The following is a 23,064-nucleotide window of genomic DNA, read 5'->3' on the forward strand; positions in this document are numbered from 1 at the left end:
TCAGTGATTAAGAAAAGACTGATAACCACTGATATAAAGGACACCATTGGATCAAAAACTCTTTCTGTGAAAACTGTGTGTTGATTGCTGTGAACTCATCTCCACACATAAAACAAACTGATACACAGGTTTTGTCAGGACCCAGGTTGCAGAGCACCAATAACCATGCGCAGAGACCAGAATCTATCTAATATCTTTATTAAAGGAATATATAAAGTCAATAAAAACAAGTGAAGAGTATAGTTCAGAAGTAGACCTTTCAGGAAAGGTCAAATATAGTCCAGGAAAACAATGTCCAATATGTGATATTAGAGTCCAAAGTTATAATCCAATAACCGAAACACACACTTGCCGAGCAAGTGTGGGGAAATGACAAGGTCCTTTAGTCCAATGGAGCTTGACAACAAGGCTGGAAAACAAACTAGATTCTTGGCAAACAAGACTTGATACGAGGCAACAAGAAGCAAGAACAAGGTCCGTGGCGAGGTCCGGGGAACAAGGCAGGCTTGGAACTAGAACAAGGTCCATGGCGAGGTCCGGGGAACAAGGCAGGCTTGGAACTTGGTCCTGGAAACAAGGAACTGGAGTAGCGTAGTCCACACACGATCTCACTCCTGAAGCTGACGAATTGACTCCGCAAGGATCTCCTTGCGGTAAAACACCTATATAGGATCTTGTTTTCCCGCCAAGGAACACTTTCCCTGGGGAACAAGAAGTGAAACCCAAACTGTGTCCAGATGCATGACTCCTTAAGATTTCCCAAGGGAAACAGGCTTAATCAGCTAATTGTCTGGCAGCGATTCTGGCGCTTCGGCGCTTCGCCTCCCTAGCGCCTCTATCTCTATTATAATTATCCTTACGAGAGAACGGGGGAGAATTCTGCCCAAGGCTTGTTTGGCTGACTTCTTGAGGGCAAACATCCTGCAGGTGCAGGGGCTCCGATTCTGGCTGAATCAGTGGGAAACCCAAGTTTTCCTCTTCGTCTGCCACAATAGTACGAGGAACGGGACTACATGGCCCATGAGACATCACAGGTTTCTTCCAAGGAAACTAAACCATGTTACTACATGATTTTATATAATGACACTTGAGCATCCATGGATATTGACATCTATTGTTATCATTATCATTGTTTTATTTATTTATACCCTACTTCTCTGTCTTAATCAAGATCTCAAACTCTAAATACATAAATTACATTGAATATGTAAAGGGGAAAAGGTTGCATGGCTGCATATGGTTCAGAAAGAAAGTGTCTTGTGATTTTTCATTTATGATTGCAGAGGATCTGAGGAGGAAAAAATGATAGAAAGGTTAGTTGATAAATGAAAGACTATTTTTATGTATATAATGTTTAATTTTTTAATGGTTTTACTTATTATTACTGTTAGTTGTCCTCTGGACCTGTTGACAAAAAGGTAGGATAAAAAAAGAAAAACCCATTTGATCAGTAATTGCAGGAACAGAGAAGCAGGCAAAACAATATTTACCCTGAATGAACCTTTTAAAACATTTTTATTTCTACTTCAGTTTGAGATGGATTTTTATTGGTGTGTTTTATGTGATATTTTTGTGACTTCTCCATTTACCTTATTAATTTGCTTTGAAGCCTAATATCTATTTATGTGTCAAAAAACATCAAAACAAATTCCCTCCCAGAAATAAGAAGCCAGTTTGAGATGCTTCTTTGACTGGTGAATTGCCTATGTGGGAATGAATGAGCAAAAAAAGGATATCTGTATGCAAAATCAGCCAAATATGCTTGATGCCAATGGTCATAGCATATTTTGAAGCATCACAAATTATTAGCATTGTGAATACAACTTTGAGTTTAGCAGCCTCTTTGTTGGCTCTGCTACAACATTATTATGCTTAGCATGGAAATACATGGGGTGGGGGAGATGTGGTTTTATACCTCACTTATCCAGGTGATTTATAACTGGAACTTGGTACAGTACTGCAAAGAATACATAAGTTAATTAAACACTTCTGCTAACATCTAGGAATGTTTCCCAGATGTGTGTGTGTTGGGGGGGGGGGGGGGTGAGGTGCATGTGAAAGCCTTGTGTTCTGGAAGATCAATACTTTTGATCAAACTGATTAGCTAATTTGGATATTGTGGCTATGGTTCATTCCCCTCTATAAAATGGGTGGTGCATCTTTTTGTTTATTGCATCAGGCTTGGTTGTGGCCACGTATTGAGATGCCAGCATGTTTGCTTCTATACCGATCTCAGAATCCATGATATTGCATTTCTTAAAATGAAATAAATATTTTGGAAAGTCAAGCTTTGATGTCACATTGTGCTTTCAAGTCAACTTCAGCATGCAGCGACCATATCAAATTATTTTCTTTACAAGATTTATTCGGAGCAAGTTTGTCATTGCTTTCCTCTAAGTCGGAGATAGCATGACCTGTCCATGATCATCCAGTTTTTATTCACACTGAGCAGAGACTGGAGCTCAAGTTTTCTGATTTTTTCTTATTGATGTGGTACGAGTGTGTGTGTGTGTGTGTGTAAATAAACCTTGATTCTCTAACTGGCAGTATTTTTTATATCTATTTATGCTCTTATGCCCCATCTACAGTACCATATAATTCAGTTTGAAACTGCCTTATATGGCACTGTAGATGGGGCCTTGTTTTAATAAATGTTACTTCTTAAGTAAATAGTTTGTGTACACATTGGTAGAACTGTCTGGCTCTAAATCCAGTTCTTTACTGCTTTGGTCATGTTATGAAGAATAGATTCAGAGTTGTGGCTTGCACCTTTTGGTAACCAAGGGATGTTCCAAAGGTGCAAGCATTTCCAAGGAGCCAGTGTCTTCCCAGATTCAGACGTGGAATTGGAATGATAGAGTTTTGGTAGCAGAATAAGGTGATTTTGTGAAATCATTCATCTAAAATGGGTCAGTGGAGTTGTGAGGTTGAAGTGAGACTTGACTTGGACAGTAAAAGAGACACCTTGTGAGGAACCACAAGGTTAGTGTCAGCCTAAACCAGTGGGAACATTTACAGTTATTAATAGCATGCCTATTTTGGTGAACACCGTGATTAAAAATATATTCATGGAGGTTCTCTCTTGAGTTCAAGATAGAAAGATTATCATATCCTCCAATGTATCTATAAGATCAGTGTATAGATAAGAATCTGGCCAGACTTGATAATGTCTATTCCAAAATTAATATTATCTATATTTCTCTGGGTGGCTTGTCAGTGTAGCATGATAAGACGAGTAACTAGTTAGGAGCCGGTAAGGAGACACAATCATTGAACTCACAAAGTTCCTTCTTCCCTTTGGGCTTTCATTGTACTGGTCTTCTTACAACCCAAAGCACAAAAATTAGGATGGGGGGTAAGGCAGAAAAATGTGACACTCTTACTCACAGAATTGCCAGCCCCAGCTTTTTATTCTTATTTAGAATATTAATTCAAAAACTACTCCAGTCAACATAGCAATCATAGACATTTTGATCCTTGTATAGACAATAACCATTCTTTTTCACCCCTGAATCAAACATCCTTAAAATTGGAAATTTCCTTCTTTGTGAAGTTCAGACATAACTGTTCAAAGATGGATCCTTTTTTGTAATGATTGCTGAAACCATTTTCATATATACAGACATTCTAATCAAACATTCAATTAATGTATGTATGGTTGAAAGTAAAACCTACTGCCCATACATGTATGTCAAACATGCATTCATTCTACATGTGTAAGAATATTTGGATTGCGAAATCATGATAAACCAGAACTTTTTTATTGTGGACAAATATTAATAGTTCAACAGAAAGTGAGGCAATTTGTTTACTGTGATATCTAAATCTAGCATGTCTCTCTTCTGACAAGTCAAGCATCAACTCTGGGATATTATCATGGACTTTTGAGAAGTAACAGATGCCAGATTGCCGTCTTTAGATATCATATGAAATGACATACAGGCAGAAGATCCAGAGAATTTGTTTACTCAATCCTGCTTGCAGAATGTTTAAGAATTCTGACTGCCCGTGATCTTTAAATGTTCACAGTATGTGAAATGATCCGTATAAGCAGTTACAGATTAATCAAAGTTCTTCTTTTGAAGACTTCACAAACCAATTTTTGAATTCATTGTTTTATTTCTACTTGTGTGATTTTTATTGTTTTGAAAATATAGTATCAAGTAGTTTCACAGCTAAAGCTAGAATGACTTTGCTTTGACTTACTCCAGCTTTTTAAGAAGTTTAGAAGAGCAAGAAATGTTGGATGCACTTCCCATCCATCATTCCCAGGTCGCACACTCCCAAGTTATATTGTTGTCTCTGCTCCTGTTTTGTTGTCTTCATCAGTGCCAAGGAAACTGTACATTGAAGATGACAAGCTAACCCTCTGATATAGCATGAACTATAGGCATTGATCAATGTCAGTCACCAGTTGTTACACTTTATGTGAAAGGGCAAATGTGTTATTGTTACTGAAGAAAATTGAAATGCTTGTCCTTAGAAGCTTCATTGTGGAGTAATTGCTAGATTGTTAGAATGTCTACTTTACATGGGTTTCAAGATAAGGGTTTATCCTAATTCTTTTAAAGAGAGAGACAGAAAGAAAGGGAGAGAGAAAGAAAATTACAGGTATTGTCATTTAATATCTAGTTCATATAACAATTATATATTCTTGTTTGTGAGTTTCATTTTCTGTTCTGTGTCCAATAGGTAGTTATCTTCTTGTGTTTATCTATTATTCAATTAAAAACTATAGGTTGAGCTTTTTTTCTGTCAGGATTGACTTGAGAAACTGCAAGTCACTTCTGGTGTGAGAGAATTGGCAGTCTGCAAGGATGTTGCCCAGGGGATGCCCAGATGTTTTATTATCCTGGGGGGAGACTTTTCTCAATTCCCTGCATGGGAAGCTAGAGCTGACAGATGGGAGCTCACCCTGCTCTCTGGATTTGAACTGCTGACATTTCAGTCAGCAGTCCTGCCAGCACAAGGGTTGAACCCGTTGCACCACCAGAGGTTCCTAGATTGATCTTATATGGAATTTCCAATTGTTTCTAAGCTTTTTGTGTGTGTACAAACTAATCTGCTGTAAGTTTTTTTAAAAAAACTTTCCAAAGCTTTTGTGTGTGTGGAAATAACCTAGGTACAAAACATGTTTGTTGAATTGAGCATATTCAAACATATGGCACATCAGCTAATTTTTATATAACATTTACATTTATAAATATCCTGTGGACTTTAAAGAAGGTGTGAGGTGACCTATTCTCCTGCAGAGCTTTATCAATACTTTAAGACTTAAAGCGTGATAAATGTTTCTAATTCCCATTTTTAAAACTATTAATCTGATAATAATTGCATGAAAAAGACACATTATAAGTCAACATGACCTTATTAGAAAGTAAAAACCTCATATCAAATAATTTTAAGTTGATGGTTCGATTTAATTCTAAAATTGGGTTTAAAATAATTTTAATTAAATAAAAAGTAGTTCATTTGCAGATAAGAGCCACAATTAATGTTGAATGATATTGTAGAAAGAGTGTTCATTAGAACTTTAGAATCTGTTTTAAGCCACTCACCGCTTTATATTAAAAGACCCGTATCCATGTTTAATACACATACACACATTAATAGAGAAATCCTGTATGTTTAGTGTGGTTTGCTCTATGTTGAAACCAGATGGAGCAAATATGTCCATATGTTCAGAGCGCTCAAAAAGTCCTACTCTCCTAGAGTAGGAGTCACTCTTCTTCTAGAATCCATTTCTGTTTGGTTTGGTTTTATTACTTTGCTGCTGGTCGCAGTGGGAGGAAAGGCATTTAGAACAACTTTAGGGCTAGTCTAAACATAATAATAATAATAATAATAATAATAATAATAATAATAATAATAATAATAATAATAATGGAAAATGAACACGCAAAGATACTGTGGGACTTTCGAATCCAGACTGACAAAGTTCTGGAACACAACACACCAGACATTACAATTGTGGAAAGGAAAAAGGTTTGGATTATTGATGTCGCCATACCAGGTGACAGTCGAATTGATGAAAAACAACAGGAAAAACTCAGCTGCTATCTGGACCTCAAGATTGAAATTCAAAGACTCTGGCAGAAACCAGTACAGGTGGTCCCGGTGGTGATCGGCACATTGGGTGCCGTGCCAAAAGATCTCAGCCGGCATTTGGAAACAATAGACATTGACAAAATTACGATTTGCCAACTGCAAAAGGCCACCCTACTGGAATCTGCGTGCATCATCCGAAAATACATCACACAGTCCTAAACGCTTGGGAAGTGTTCGACTTGTGATTTTGTGACACGAAATCCAGCATATCTATCTTGTTTGCTGTGTCATACAATATAATAATAATAATAATAATAATAATAATAATAATAATTAATAATAATAATAATTTATTTTTTATTCCGCCTTATCTCCCCGAGAGGACTCAGGGTGGTTTACAACAGAAAATTGGCAAACATTTAATGCCAGCATAATATAATATTCTTCACAATTCAAAATTCCACAGCATAGAAGGCATGGAACCACATTTAAACTATATTCTAGAACAGTGGTTCTCAACCTGTGGGTCTCCAGGTGTTTTGGCCTACGATTCTCAGAAATTCCAGCCAGTTTACTAGCTGTTAGGATTTCTGGGAGTTGAAGGCCAAAACATCTGGGGGCCCACAGGTTGAGAACCACTGTTCTAGAAGTCAGCAATTCAAGGAGAAATGTTCATAGCACCAGAAATCTCTTGGAGTGACTTACCTACTTAGAATGTGCTGTATTCCAAAAGCTTGCAGAACAATTTCTGGAAACTGGAACCATTTGTTGAGCTTGACTCTGGAACAAGTAAAGTAGTAATTTAAAAAGAGTACCCTTGAGTGGCTCCAGAAGGCTTTGCCTTCACCACTGAGTAATCTCAGCTGGTTCATGTACATCCTGGATTTGAATTTTAGTATTTCATCAGAAACTACAGCATCCAGGCAGATTTGACTTCTAGCATCTCTGTTACCAAAAATAAAACCATGTATATTTCCTGATAAACTGCCAGTGCTGTCAGATTCTATTGCACAAATACACCACCCACCCCAATCCCACCTTTTAAGGAACTAAGGAACTGTATTTTGTTTATTAGAGTTGCTGTAAGAGAGTCTACATGTAACATTACTTGCAAGAGCATTTAAGTCATTTGCCCTGGGGCTTGTGGTAGCACTCTGGTTTAATACCTCGTAGGTTTCTCTTCTTCCTCTCAGCTGTAATTGAACTTCCCCATTAAGCATATAATTTATCCCCCTCCCCCAATTTACTCTTTGTTCCTCTGAGACTCATTATGCTACATTTGTCTGCATTCATCTGCATTTGTCATTTATTAGCCGAAGCTTAACTTGTTCTCTTATAGACACTGCATCTGTCCTGCATTACTTCCCATTTATTTGCTACTGCTTCATATTTTGAATCAGAATAGTGAATACTATGTAGGTCGCGCTTGAAAGTGGTTTCCTGTGGGAATATGAGGAATAGGTTTGCTGGTGCGTAATAGTATGCAAATAATGTCCTCGGAAATCACATGGGAATACACTCAAATATATGTGCAAGTGTTAATGACCTTAATAGCTTTGACAGCATCTTAATATACCATCGGCAATTGTAAGCATGGCTTTGGAGAGATATATTCCTACTGTAGCTGAAGGCACAAAAATCCATTTCAAAACATTAACATTGAGAATATAGTATAGCAGTATACAGTAGTGTTCTCTACAGAACTGCTTAAGCCAGCAGTAAGTCTGATTTACCTCGCCAGTATAAGCCACAGGAATAACATTTTGCACCATTAATAAAGCTGATGATGACTATCACTCTTGCTTTTAGCTCTTTAGTTGACTTTTCTGGTGTTGTTCTCTCATGGGTAGAGAAGATTAAACCTTTAAAAAAGACGTCCAATATGAGAAATTCCATTTTGGCAATAATTTTCTGGTATTCACACGAAGGTAATTATTCTTGTTTAAGCTGTTGCAGATTTCTGAAGTTCCTTTTAGTGAAAAGGACAAGCCACTGAAGTTCTGTTTCTAAAGGGTTGCCTCCAAGGAAGCTTCTCTAAAATGGAATTTTATTTAAATTGTTTTCATATTTCTTCTGAACTAGGATTACACTTGATGCAAAGACATTTTAGTGAATTCAGCTAGCTGTCAAATAACAGCTGAAGACATATAAAAACCAGCACAGAAATGAACAAATAGCAGTGATCCATCATTACCACAAAGATATTGTGCTAAAGCAGTATCAAGAGGGAACAAAACAAGGCCCTCCGCCCCCAAATAATAAGTTGCATCCAGCGATCACAGAACTGAAAGCTTGTTTAATAAGACAATTTTAAATCACCAATAGAGCAAAAGATGGGAGATAACACAGAGCTTTCCAGACATATGTTGGTGGCACACTTTTTAGACATGTATAATTTTGCAACACAGTAATTCAGTTTTGCTAGCCGACTACAGGTTAGACCAGCCCCTTATAAGAGAAAAGGACACATACTTAAATTGCATGAACGTAAGCTATGAGGGTACAACGTATTACATTAAAACCTTTCATTTATATTTTCAAAATATATGATTTATTGGTTATTTCACATAGATTCGGAGGTTTCTTGTTACATTCATGTGACATGCACACTGCAGCCAACACTAACATTTTGTGACACACAGTTTGGAAAGCTCTGAGATAACCTTACCTCAGAACTGCAATTTCTACAAGTTGGTGCTAATTGTGGCCCTACTGGCAGAGTTACGTGGTACCTTAACAGCACATATACTTTGTCTCAAAATCAGAGATTAAATTGTTATTTTTGCTCAAGTAAGGAACATCAACTCTGTTGTTCTAACATCTCAATTTTCTGTGAGCTGTTTGAACATTTAAAAATAGTTTTAGGGAAAAAAAGTTAATTGATGTTTTTTTCCACAGTTCACCTCTCCCCCCCCCCCCCCCCGGCAAAAAAAAAAGTTAGGTTGGATGCACTAGAGAGTTTTATCATTTTAAGGAGGTGTACTAATTAAGTAGCTGACATTTTTTATATCATGTGGAGAAAATTTGCCTAATGGCCTTGAATAATATATTACAGAAAATATTTGTCCTATTGTTAATTACCTCTATTTACAGATATTGATATGAGGAGGTACACAAATTAAATACTATCAGGGTGGTTTTAAAAATATCTATTAGCTCTGGAGGTGTCACTTGCATTTCTTTCACAGTTTTGGTTAACTGAGGAGCCATGCTGAAAGAGTATATGGAAATAATTTTTCTGGAGCTATGCTAGCATTGCTCAGAAGAAGAGGGAACATGTTAAGTGAATTCCAAGACTTTTCAAGATGTGTGTTGATTGCATTTGGAGCCCACAGCTTTAATACTACAAGATTTTAACAGGAAACCATCATCTAAGCCAGAAGAAAGTTGAACAAGTTTATCAGCAAAGTGGTGGACAAATCCTTCACAGTGGGCTGTTGAGTAGCTTACATCTTCTTTTGGATCAATTATAACTAATATCTGAGCACTCTACTGTATGATTCCATATGGATGCAATAGTGGTAGCTGGAAAAGTATTTTTGCTATGTTTTGTGCCCCACCATAGACCTTCAGATAAAATTTTGCCTGTTTTTGGTAAGACTCCTCGGACAGAGAAGAGTCATCTTTCAGGCTTAACAACTCTGCCAGCTTGGAGACTTTGATCTTCAAACAAATCACTCTCCAGTCTTTATTCCAAAACTCATTTCTCCATCTTTTCTGGTTCTTTGGTGGTGGTTCCTTCTACTTCTACGATCTGTGTTTCAGAAAATTATCTCTTTTTTTCTGCCCTGCCTAACAACAGAGTCTCTGATTCTAACCTTTTCTTTGAGACAGATCATTCCTGTTTTCCTGAATCTGAAAAGAAAAAGGCATTAATTGTAATAAATTCTAATGCATTCTAACAACCAAAGTCATTGAAACATATTTAATGTAACATAAGTATTAGTTGGGAATTCTAGTGAATTATGGGAATTGCTAGGGAGAAAGCCAGTTAATTAATACCTTACAGAATTATTTGACAAGTTATTTCCAAGCTCTGTTGTAAGCAAACAAAAATGAACCATTGATATCCACTGGAGTTTGGATCCAGGGCCCCTTTGAATACCAAAATCTGTGGATGCTTGAGTCCCATTATATACAATGGTGTAGTAAAATGCCAAAATCAAAGTTTGCTTTTTGGAATTTATTTATTTGGAATATTTTCAAGCCATTCTGAATCCATGGATGCAGAATTCGTGGATGCACAGGGCCAATTGTATTTCATTGTATTTAGCAAATTGGTTGAGTTTTAAGTCAGCATTTCATAACTGATGCTGTTTAGCACATAGGATTTACATTTTCATCTAATTTGTTTCCAAGATAGTGTCAGACAGGATGTTTGTGTAATCTGTATTCTCTTTCTAGATGTGTCCAGCAAGATGTCCCATGTTAATCACAAGCAAGGCATGTTGTTTGTAATGGTCCCCTCTTGCTTTGCTCTTTTCATTTAGTATTCACAGTATTCTGTCTCTGAACGTGTCTGACCATGGCTGTGTGTAAATGATATATTATGGTTGTTCAAAAACTTTTGAGAAGTGTGTTGTTTGCTAATGTTCTTTACTTCATAAATTCCTTCAGTTCCTCTGAGGGGAAGCCGGAACAATAAAATACAATTGTAAGTTAAGGATTTGTATTGATGAGAGAATCCAGTGCTACATCCATACAGTGAGTACATTGGCAATGTATTTGATTTGTATTTCACCAGTTTAATTGAGGTGGTTTAGTTAGACTGCTGGCTTGGCACTTTACCATTTTTCAGACTGTTAGTGAAATACAAAGTAGTCTAGTTCTAAGTATATACATACACATTAATCACACTTTAACCATTGTGTAATCTTAATGAGACAGTATGCTGGTGAGTTCTTGTTTTTATTTATCCTCCCATAGTCTATGGCAATGTGACATAGAGGTCCATCTTGACAGAATTGATGAATAGAGAGGGAGAAAAGTATTGGCAGACTACTCTACAGAACTGCTTCCTCTAGTATTGTTTTCCTAAATAATTCAGAAAGGCTGGTATTTTCATCACATTATTTCTGTTTTGGGGATGAATAGGAAGGAATGTGGCCATTTATTGAACAGGCAGAACAGGATTACATTGGTTGTTGTATTAATGTCCTCAAGTTTAAGTTGTGTTAAGTTTTTCTTTTTTATATTTTTGTTGATCCTGAGGATATGATACTCAAGGAGAGAGAGTTTTTATATATTACGAGTTCATTGTTGTCGGGCATTTCTTGTTTCTTTTTGAAGATTTTTATTTCAGATATGATGATATATAAATATTGTTAGCATTTAATATTTTGTAGTGAAAGTAAGGCTTGTGATTAACATGGGACACATTCCTGGACTCATGATTTTTCATGACTTATTGGCAAGAGGACTGGAAATGTTTTAGAATCACGCTTTCCCAAAATGTGGTGGGTGGATATGTGCTGGGGGGCATGGGAGTGTGATCAGATACTCAGATTGGATTTGGAGAAACATGAAAAGAAGGGATATTTAAGAGTCAGGAGAAATGAGTTCAACGTTCTCCATACCTGGGTTCAATAGTTAATCAGAGTAGAGATTAAGTTCAGAAATTGGAAGAAGACTAGGACTTGAAATGAGAGCTATGGATGAAGTAGATAAGAACCTGAAGTGTCAAAATACATAATTGAATACTGAAGTTAGGGTGATACATGCAATCGTATTCCCAATTTCCATATATAGTTGTGACAGATGTACAGTGAAGAAAGCTAATAGGAAGAAAATTAACACATTGAAATATGAGGCTAAAGAACTGACCATACCATGGACTGCTGAAAAAACAAGTAAATTGTTCCTATAGCAAATCAGGACTGAATTTTCCCTTTAAGCCAAGATGTCCCAATTAAGGTTGTTGTACTTTGGTCATGTCACGAGAAGAGATGACTCATTACAAAATACAGTAATGTTTATTAACATTAAGGGCAGTAGGAAAAGAGAAAGTCCACATTCTAGATCACGTGTGATCCCGTTGCCATGCCATTTTATGTTTTTCATGCCAGGGCAACATAGTAATATTTCTACAGTCGTACAATTACAAATGCCCCTTTGAAGGCAACCTTATGGCTGATGTGTCCCTTGGTGAAAATGAGTTTGACACCCCGGTTCTAGATGGATAGAATCAATCAGGGAAGCCACATCTTTAAGTTGAGCAAGGAATACCATAAGTCAAAAGCAGGTAATAACAAACAAGAATTGTATGGCTTGTCAGGATATGAGCAGAGGTGCAAGGAGCATACAGAGACTGCTGTATGTGTGATACCAGGAGTATGAGAACAGTAGCAAATAACAGCAATTGAAGTTTTTCTTTTCTAATTTGGTGGTTATTTCCTACAGTCTGAGGAACATCTTGCTTTAGATCTTCTTCAGCCAATTGATTGCCATGTTGGTTTCAAAGAAACCAAGGACAAGCTTAATTCACATTCTCCAAGGAGCTTGAGCTCTTCAGCTATAAATTCAAGGGTCACATCAAATACACATGCATTTAATAGTAGCCACCTATGTTCTTGTTTACCATTAGATCCACTTTTTACTTCTGCAGGTCCATGCCATGCTTCTTCACATGAATGTACTTTTGGGAACTATTATGAAGTGGAATGTTTGTTCTGAGTAGCTGATACATATATTTTCTTTATACTCTTATCAATTTTCAAACCTCAAACATAAATCCTGTGCCCTAAAAATACCATCACTTTCATTTCTATATGAAAATGAAGAAAAACAAAAACCTTGCTGTGAACCCAATATTTAGGAAATAGCACTGAAGGAAAGCAGCTGTTTTTATTGACTTAGCATTAAGGAATGTGGGATATTTTTATTCCCATATAAAGAAATAATCTCTGCTGAGAGAAATGTCCTCCAATGAAGACCCCGTTCTTTGTGCCTGCCATTTAACAGAAAACCAGAATATGTCATTGGATGCTGCAACCAGTTTTTCATCTGAAATACACTGTCTAAGAACTAAAGTGACGTAGTTGTTTGAACTATGACTCCGGAGACCAGGGTTCAAATCCTCACTTGGCCATGGAAATCCATTGGGTGACCTTGGGCAAATCAATCTCAACCTCAGAGGAAAGTGAAGAGAAACCGCTTCTGAACAAATCTTGCCAAGAAAACTCTTTAGGGTTGACATATGTCAGAAATGACTTGATGGCCCACAACAATAACTATAATGGTAACTGCACCATTGACTGTTTTTCTTATTATCAGATTGTCTCCAGCATAAAGTACAACATAGTATGGAACACTTATGGTCTCAAAGTATCATATAAGAGACAGAGGTTGTGTGCCCCCCAGAAGTTTGTTGAACTGCATCTCAGGATTCTGGATCATTGTCTGTTCTGAGAAGGAATGCTGGGTGTTGAGCTATTTCACTTCAACAACATCTGAAGGGTTGTAGAATTCACACTGCTGCATGACATTGCATGAGACAAAGGAGTACCCCAATGACAATATTTTAAAGGATATGTTTATCTAGTTTTTAAAATCTGTATGCAATACATATCTAAAACATGGGGACAATGTATTAAATTCTTGAGGAGACAATGTGGAAAATGCCTATGCCTCCTATATGTGAATTCTTCAATAAGATGTGTCTTTGGGATTCTAAAATGTCCCAAAGGATGAGGATTAGCATATTCCATTAAGAAAATGACACCAGGTATCAAAGTGTATGGACTATGATTTTAGTCTTAGTGAGATTTAAAAGTAAAATACAGAGAGCTTTGCTTTCAAAATTAATTCTATAAATTCCCCTGGAAAGGTTAATAGCAGCTTTATTTGATGCTGCCATATGGTGGAGGTGCTGCTTTGCTTATAGAATTCTGATTTGAGTTGATAATGTAGTTCCTAAAGATCTTGTTTTGATTGATAACATTTTTGTAGAAGTAACTTAATGGCATATGTTTTTCTCATCCTGTTTGTGCGGAGTCTTGTATATTTATAAGGGTAAAAACAGAGAGAGATTGCTAAAGAGAGATTGCCTGCTGGCCCCCATGTCAACCGTATAATCAGGTAAACATTCAGATTCACATGAGCAAGATTTATATATGCAAGGTCATGCTTCTAACCACATGATTTGGGATAAATCATTACACAAATTTATCCAAAATTATCAGTTTATGTAATGATTTATATCATAATCATGTAGAGATCACCACAAGATGACTCATTATGGTCTTGTTGGAAAGCTTTTTTGGGTATCATCTCATAGGATCAGTCATATTATTGTGAACTGATTTCAAGTCAGCTTCAACCTACGGCAACCCTATGAATGAGAAATTTCCAAGCCACTCTATCATTGACTTCCTGCTCAGGTTTTGCAGATTCAGGGATGTGGCTTTTTTGATTGATTCTATCTATACATAAATCATTTGTGGTCATTATTATTGTTTTCTTAATGCTCAACTGTGAACCTACCTTTATACTATATTCCTTGAATTTCTTCAGTAATTGTTCCAATACTTTTCTCTTTTCTGTGTTTTGTGTAGTGTCATCTGCATGTCTAAAATGTAAATGTTTCTTCCTCCAATTTCCATGTCTCCTTCCTCGAAGTCTAATATTGCTTTAGACATTATATATTCAGAATACAAGTTTAAAAGATAAGGTGATAAAATCCCCCTTGCTAAAATGCCCTTTGCCATTTGGAAACCATTCCAATTTTTCCACGTTCTCCCTTGACAGTCGCCCTTTGTCCTGTGTATGGCTTATGCATCAGGATAATCCAGTGATGTAGCCAACCCATTTCTTTAAGAGATAACCATAGTTTTTCATGATACAAAAGCTTTGTTATAATCTATAAAACCCAAGATGAATTTCATGTAAAATTCTTTGATATGCTACATTATCCAACATACATTTGCAATATGAATCCTCTTTCTTTCCTGAACCCAGTTTGGACACCTGGCATTTTTCACTCCATATGTGATAAAATATATACAGCCAGTGTTATTACTTTGCTTGCATAGGAGATTACGCAATGGGCCTGTGGTTACTGCAATCCCTACTGTCTCCTTTCTTCTGGATTGGAATGTATATTGAGCATTTCTAATTTCTGGGTCATTTTTTTGTTTTCCATATTTTAGTTAGAACTAGATTTTAATTAGAACTAGATATGATTTTGCCTCTATAGCTATATAAAGAATTTCTACTACATCATTTAATATGTTCCCCAGCTGGTCATAGAGCATCTCCACTCTTGGGTTACGTTTCTCATTTATTTCTTGGATCTTATGAAAGAGAGCTCTGGTTCTCCCCCCACTTTTTTTGGTTGCCATCCACTGTTGATTATTATAGTTGCTCTCTTGGTCCTTGTGCAAAAGTTATTGCAGTCCAGGTTCCGACTCTATTTCTGTCACCTTTTGCTTTTGCTTCTTGTCTTTCGTAACTTGTCTTTTGAGGCTTTCCATTCTTTTTGGATGTAGAGTGATTTTTTTGCATTTCTCCTTGACAGTTTCCCTTGATTCAGTCCCGAGTTCTTCTGGCTTCTGATCAGTTAGGCTTAATAGTACAAGCAGACTGCTGGCAATCCTAGGTTAATTGTTCTAAAATCTTTGATTCTACTGTACATATTTCCTGCTTTTGCATTACAAGTCCTATTTTGCACACCAAGTCCTATTTTGTTGTAGGATCAGTTTCTTCCTGAACTCGTGCATATGACCTTTGGTTTCTTCTTTTTCTACCTCTATAGTTGGTGGAAAACCTTGAATTATGATTATATAGTTCGTCTTACCTGAAATTTTATTTATATTATTCAGTAAGACCATGACATTACCTGTTTTTGGAGATAGTATTGCATGTTTCTTGGAAGCAAAAAGCTACGGATGGTAGCAATGACCCTACTACTACTATTGTGATAGTAAGCATATAATTTTCTAATACTTTGGATCATTTTGTGGCTGGATAGATTTGCAAAAAGTTTCAGTTAGGTTGAAGATTGCCTATTATGTTGATATGCCTGGCTTGGGCAAAATACTTTAGCAGGGTTTGTGATTCCTACCGTTTCTAAGAGCAGCTCTGTTGAATTAAACAATCTTTTTTTCTAGTCCAGTACTCTGTTAAAAATAACAGCAATGGAAGCTGCTATTTATGGGATGCTTCTGGGATGTTTAGAAGTTAAAAAACCAACAACATCACCATCCTGTTGCCTCTTTCTGGTATGCTTATCCCTCAACATGAATGTTCACTAACTCAGTGTAGCTTCTACAATTAGTAGTCATTATCAATTAATTTGATATCTTTCTTTTAGAAAGTCTTCTGTATCATCATGGCATTTGTGTCAAAATAATTTCCTTGAGCTAAATAAGATGCCTGTCAAGGAGATGGCTTTCCATCAAACTGAAGTAAAATGCAAGATACAGTGCAAGCCAACACTAACTTCTGATCTATAAATTACGATGCCTCCCCAAGCTTCCCTTAAATTACTGATGAGATTTAGGGTTTCTACACTTTGTGGGATGCTACTTCTAAATGTGATTCAACTCACAGAGTGAAATGAAATTTTCTAAAAGTTTTTTTCAGTTCAAGGAGAACAAAGCATGTTGACAATATCCAGTGTTTTTGACTGATTCTCATGTGTGATGTGAAAGACATAGCAACCACTTTCTCTCCATTAAAATAAAAGTTGAAAGAGAACTTTTAAACAGTTTCCTCATGTTTTATAACCTATTTATATCAGTCAAGGAGAGAAAGTCAGGGCCGGCGGGGGGAGGAGGAGAAAAAGTCTTTTATTTTCAGTGTAGATTGAAGTTTCTAAGCTGTGATTGAAGTTAAAAAGTTCAAATAAAAAAATCACACATAGAAAAAGAAATGACCACTTTTATTCTGTAGGATCTAAGACAGCAGGCATTTGAAAGCTAAGGGATGTCACATTGCCATGATGGCAGCATTGGTTATTAGCACAAGGCCCAATCCAAACACCCTGGAAAAAGAACTGTCTGACTACGGAATGGCCATGTTCAAGTAGGTACTCACTGAAGTCCACTTCCCTCTCTATCATGTCTGATTTAGGCAGTGAGGTATTGGGAGAGAAAAAACCAAACCTCATTCCAAATGAAAACTTTATGGATGCATTTACAGTACAAGTTTATGCACAAAATTGTTTTTTTTTTCCTCAACCAACAAAGTTTGTATACACGGAATGATCAGAAAGCAAAGATGTCACTGTCTCTACCACTCACATGGACAATTTTCGATTTTGGAATTCCTGATAAGGGGTGCACAGTCTATATTACTGAGTTAGAAGATTAACTGGGATGGTCCCTGCCAAATCAGGACATCAGTAAGATATGCTGTTTCACTGGCCTGTAGCTGGTTCTGAAACCTATAAAAGGTTTTGCCAGTGCCATAGGAAGGGGATGATCCAATGAAAAGAGGTATCTGTAGAAAAAGTTCAATTTTCATACTGAAAGCAATGGATCCCACCCACTGTTGGTTCCCACTTTACCAAAATGGAAAAGAGAAATAATTTACAATATCAGCAATATAAGTAAAGCCATGCCACCCTGTTTTGTATGAGCTGGACACCTAGTATACAGAAGTACTATGTGGATCCATAAATGTGATGAAAATGCTAATTGCATCCATCTATCAAGACTAGAAAGCATGAAAAACTTTTCATCCATTAATTTGTCTAATTCCATTTAAAGCTTGTAGCCATCTTCATGTCTTTGGGCAGTCCATATATTTGCTGCCCCAAGATGCAGCAATAGCTGTTAACATGGATAGCTTTTAAAAGGGATTAGACAAATTAAGGCACAAAAGGCTATAACTGACTAAAGATGTGATTCATCTTCCAGTTTTCAGAGTCCGTATACCTCTCAGTATACCTATGGCTGCAATAAAGGGAGCAGAACATTGCCTTATAATCCAGCTTCTAAGTGGCATGTAGCTTTTATGGGTTGGCTGCTGTGGGAGGTAGACTGTGAAAATACTTGGACCTTTGGTTGGATACAGCAATGCTATTCTTATACCCTTATGACAACAAACTATCATACTCGTATGTTGATTTCTTATACCTTTATCAACTGCACAAACATTACATGTAATATATTAAGGAATGTGTAATTTCCAAAAGAAAATTCCAGGGCAATGTGTATGTGTGTTTATGCCTTCCACATTTTCAGGTAAAACACTTGTGTGCCAAATAGCAGTTGCCATCTGTTTGCCCATAGAAAACTATGATAACCACATCTAAGGACCTCATCACATTGAGGTCCAGATCCTTGGGGACAGTGGGAAACAGCATAGGAAACGTGAGGCAGTGCTCAGTTCAGTTCCCTTATTGTTGTGGGTCATGGGCTGCCATCACATGACATCCCTGGGAGGGTGGTGCCCCCCCCCCCGCCTCCTTCACCTTGGGGACGGGCCTTGCCGCCATGCTGCCCGTGCGGTCTGGCCACGCCTCGGAGAAGGAAAAAATTCCTAAAGAGAGAAGCGGGCTTCGCTTTTCTCCTCAGCAAAGCGCCCAGGAACGTCTTCCTAGCAAGAAGGCAAACGTTCCTGGGTGCTTTGCTGAAGAGAGAAGCGGGTGCCGCTTTTCTCCTTAGCAAAGTGCCCAGGAACGTCATCCTAGTGAGAAGGCAAACGTTCCTGGGTGCTTTGCTGAAGAGAGAAGTGGGTGCCGCTTTTCTCCTCAGCAAAGCGCCCAGGAACGTCGTCCTAGTGAGAAGGCAAACGTTCCTGGGTGCCTTGCTGAAGAGAGAAGCAGGCACCGCTTTTCTCCTCAGCAAAGTGCCCAGGAATGTCTTCCTTCCCACCCCGCCTCCCGCCACGTGCAGCCCCGCCTCCCTCCCCGTGCAGCCCTGCCTCCCATCCTGTGTGGCCCCGCCTCCTGGGGGGCGCAAAAATTCAGTTTGCCTACTCCAGAAAATTACCTAAGGACGGCTCTTCTTTCATTGCATTGCCAGCACGCTGCTGGCATGGAGCTCAATGAATCCTCACTGGAAGTAGCCCTGCATCATTCGATGGGCTCTGGCAGACTCCGTCCCAGCAGCATGCTGGCAGTGCACAGAGATAAGGAAAACCACTTGTCTGATGAGGTAGTCAGAAACTAGAGCAAATGTAATCTATCCAATTCGATTTTCTGAATCAGTGCTACAAATAACCCCAAGAACAGGACTAAAAACCAGGACACCAAGAAATATTTTTTGTTAGTCTATGTTGTAGATGGCATAAAAAGCATTTTTAGTGGCTCATAGAGTAGATGGCAGGATTAAAACCCAGAGACAACTCCTTGAGTTCCTGATCTTAGCCAAAAGGCTGGAAAGACTGGGCCCTCTTCTTATGACCTGGTCACTGACCATAATAAAGTGAACTTGAACTTGAACTCTTAGAATAGGTTGGTTGAAATTTTGGCCAGAGTCCAAAATTTGGTGGCAGGTCCAAAAAGGTGGCAGGTCCACAGCATAGTAATATTAATACAGAAAGGAGTTTCCATTCCTTTCAATATTGTTTTGATAGCTTCACCATCACACCCTTCATCCTGTTCTTTCCTTTATTGTTGGCACTGTACATAATCTGCTGTTTCTCATTCTCACATGTATTCATCGTAGCCATGGTGCATTATTCTACTGGCTTCCCCTGCATTCCAATAACTGTTGGTTTTTCCTATTCCCCAAGTCATTTTACCTCTCTTTTCTTCTCTGCTGCAAAGAGCAATGATGTTTCCATGTCACACTCAGCTCCACTCCTGATATTGACCTTTTCCAGCATCAAACCATTATTGTAATCGAGAGTGTTTTCCACACAGCTTGAAACAAAGTAGTAATATTGTCTGTTCTCTTGCCTTCTCTGAGAAAATCGCTTTCCATAAGCAAAGTAAATCATATTTTAGGTATTTTCCCTTTTCATTCATAGAAATGATGGTTAAGTAATTATGGCCACAATTATCTCTTTCAAATATGGCACGCTCTGTGGTACATTCACTGGAATGTCCCAGCGATAGCGGCAGCTAATTAAATTTTGATTTGAAATACATACAAATGAGCAGGGATAGAAAAGCAACATGGGGAATTGTTTGTCATCCTATCTGTATAGCCCAAACAACATTTAATCCAGTTTGTGTCAAATGGGTACAAGGGAAAAGTATCATGGGAATAGGCAGCTCTGCCAAGATAAGGACCATGCTCTCTGCATTTAGCTTATTAATGCATAGGTAGAACAGGGAAACAGGCCTTTGACTGATCAGGTCGCTAAGAGCAACTGCTGGGTGCTTTGCCCTTTTCAAATGTACTCGGAATAAGAATAAAACCATGCGACTTGTTTTGGCCATTAGATAGCATTATCTCTATGGAATGCCAATTCATATCTCTTCGTGCTATGAGTGGTTTTCACATATGGGATTTTAATAACCTTCATGCTGTGCTATGAATGTGTAAGTAGGACCAACAGTGGGAAAGGCACCACAGGAGTTTATATTTTTTTCATTGTTGCTCTTTTGGAGAAGAATGAAAGGAAGTAAGGAAGGGCAAGGAAAGGAAAGGAAAGGAAAGGAAAGGAAAGGAAAGGAAAGGAAAGGAAAGGAAAGGAAAGGAAAGGAAAGGAAAGGAAAGGAAAGGAAAGGCAAGGCAAGGCAAGGCAAGGCAAAGCAAGGCAAGGCAAGGCAAGGCAAGGCAGAAGAGAAAATACTACACCAATCCATGAGAAAAGCTTGGTAGAGTTGGCAATATTTCTGCTGCCTGAGTGTATTTGCTGCAAGGGAGAGGTGGATATATTTGCAATATATTGCCATTCAAGATCAGTTCCTTTTCACAATCCTTCATAACAATCTACTGCATTTGTGTTTGCAGTTTCACTGTTCTCATTCCATAGAATATATTTTTCTGTCTTTTCTCAGTGATATACGCCACATTCTAGTTTTGTACTGAATACACTTGTTTAGTCCAAACTGTGTGCATGTCCTAATGATGGGTGGACTTGAAGTATTATAATTGTAACAATAATGCCACAGTTGTGACCAACACCCTCATCAGATGTGGCTGTTTTTGGCAGCATACTCCAGTTCAGCCCTAGTTAACCTACGGAGCCCACTGGCTACCATCTCACAACATATGTGTACTTCTGTCGGGGCTCTGTGGGTCATCTAGAGCAGAGCTGGCATATGCCACTGTGGCAGCAACACAGAAGGCTTTTTGTGTTGTGGAGGGAAAGTCATGCGGTCAACGCTTCCCCCTGTGGAATCAGCTTCCTGCCAAGCTGGGCAATGCAAGGCATGGGGCGATGACTTCCCCACACACCACTATGGCCCATGTGACAAGGTTGAAAGTAGTTTAATTGGCACAATTGTATCCCCGCACTGCCATCCACTTTACCACACCACAGTGGCATGAAGAGAAGGAGGTTCATTTGACCAGGATTTTGGAGCATGGGTGAATGACGCTTCCATCAGGTTTAAACCGTTCCAATTTCTTTATCCCTGCTCCACTTTCCTCCTTTGCCCTCAGCTTATATTAGTTGTTTCAAACTGATTTCAAAGTGAAAAGGTATTTTCACTCAATCAACTGAGCAGGGCAGGAAGAGGATAGTAGGCATTAGTACTTATTTCCCAGTACAGTATTCCCTCACTTATCGCTGGGGTTAGGTTCCAGGACCACCCGCAATAAGTGAAAATCCACGAAGTAAGGATGTTATATTTATTTTAATATTTATACATTATTTTAGTAGTTATACACTATTTTAAGTCTTTATCAACCAATCGTGTGTTGATAAATCGCCTCCTTCTCCTCCCGTTGCCGCTTGGGTTCCTTTTCTCTCCCTTTGGCTTCTCCTTCTTCCCTTCCTTAGGGTGTAAATTGTAATTTTTTGTAATTTATAATAGTCTTTTAGAGTTTATTGAAAAACCGCAAAACAGCAAATCCGCGAAAAGTGAGCCACGAAGTAGTGATGGAACACTGTACTTATTGCATATCCTCTGACCCACTTTATTTATTTAAATATGTGTACCTTCTCCTGTATTGTGGGGTTTCAAGATAGCATACCAATAAAACAATACACGATTTAAATCAATGCATTAAACATGGCAACAAGATAAAACATCTCAAAAGGCTACAACATTAAGACCATATGCATGGACACTTAAAATAAATTATTCCCCAATAGTTGAATAACATGCAATGTTTTCACTTGGTCCTGGATTGACACCAGTATTGGCAACAATTGGGCCTTGAACTTAAGGTATTCCATAAATCGGGGTGTCATGTCCTCTCTCAATCTATAGCTTCACTAGTGACACCTAAAGGAGAGCTCTTCCTGTAGACCTTCATCCTTGAACAAGAGATCCCATTATTTGGGGCCTTTAAATGTCATCATCATTTAGATGTGAATTCAGACCAAACATGATCTGGCAACTGCATCTCTTTTAAGACTGGTGTTATGTAACATCTGTAGTTTTTAAACTATACCATACTGTTACAGGAAAGATGTTGCTATGTCATTTTTGATAGAATTATGATGTTGTGTGCGTGTGTGTTTTAAGCAAAGACTGGATGGCTGTCTGTTGGGATGCTTTGAATGAGATTTTCCTGCTTCTTGCAGGGGGTTGGACTGGATGGCCCATGGGGTCTCTTCCAACTCTACCATTCTATGATTCTATGATTCTGTGTGTGTGTGTGTGTGTGTGTATACTAGAGATGTGTGTGGTATTTGTCCCATTTGTTTCATTTGTGTTTCCATTTTGTACCATCCATTCAGAGGGCCTCCAATAAAACAAAAACTAACTTGAAACGAAAGGCAGTCTGGAGCCAGTATCGTCTCCAAGCCTGCTTTTCGGATCGATCAGCTATAGGCTCTGAGAGGCCCGGGTGCATAGGCCCAAAGCCTGCACCTGTAGGCCCAAAACTCCCAGGCCTTTAGGTGCAGGCTTTGAACTGTGCCTAGCCGGGCCTCACAGAGCATACAGCCAATTGCCGAGTAAAGACCGGCCTAGGCGCGTTGGCTGGGCAGCCTGCATCCGGGCTT

The 23,064-nt window shown here is 38.2% G+C and overlaps 1 protein-coding gene and 1 long non-coding RNA gene across 2 annotated transcripts in view; one reads left to right on the top strand and one right to left on the bottom strand.

The window, feature by feature from the left end:
* Positions 1-23,064, top strand: part of pigk (phosphatidylinositol glycan anchor biosynthesis class K) — a 176,886-nt gene that overhangs the window by 127,685 nt on the left and 26,137 nt on the right. The gene's annotated exons all lie outside the window — the stretch shown is intronic.
* On the bottom strand, positions 183-7,133 carry LOC134298348 (uncharacterized). The gene is made up of 2 exons (XR_010005376.1): positions 6,754-7,133; positions 183-1,288 (listed from the first exon to the last, which is right to left on the bottom strand). It is a non-coding gene; the product is annotated as an uncharacterized LOC134298348 (long non-coding RNA).

This window comes from Anolis carolinensis, chromosome 4, assembly GCF_035594765.1.
Source record: "Anolis carolinensis isolate JA03-04 chromosome 4, rAnoCar3.1.pri, whole genome shotgun sequence".
NCBI classification, from domain to species: Eukaryota; Metazoa; Chordata; class Lepidosauria; order Squamata; family Dactyloidae; genus Anolis; species Anolis carolinensis.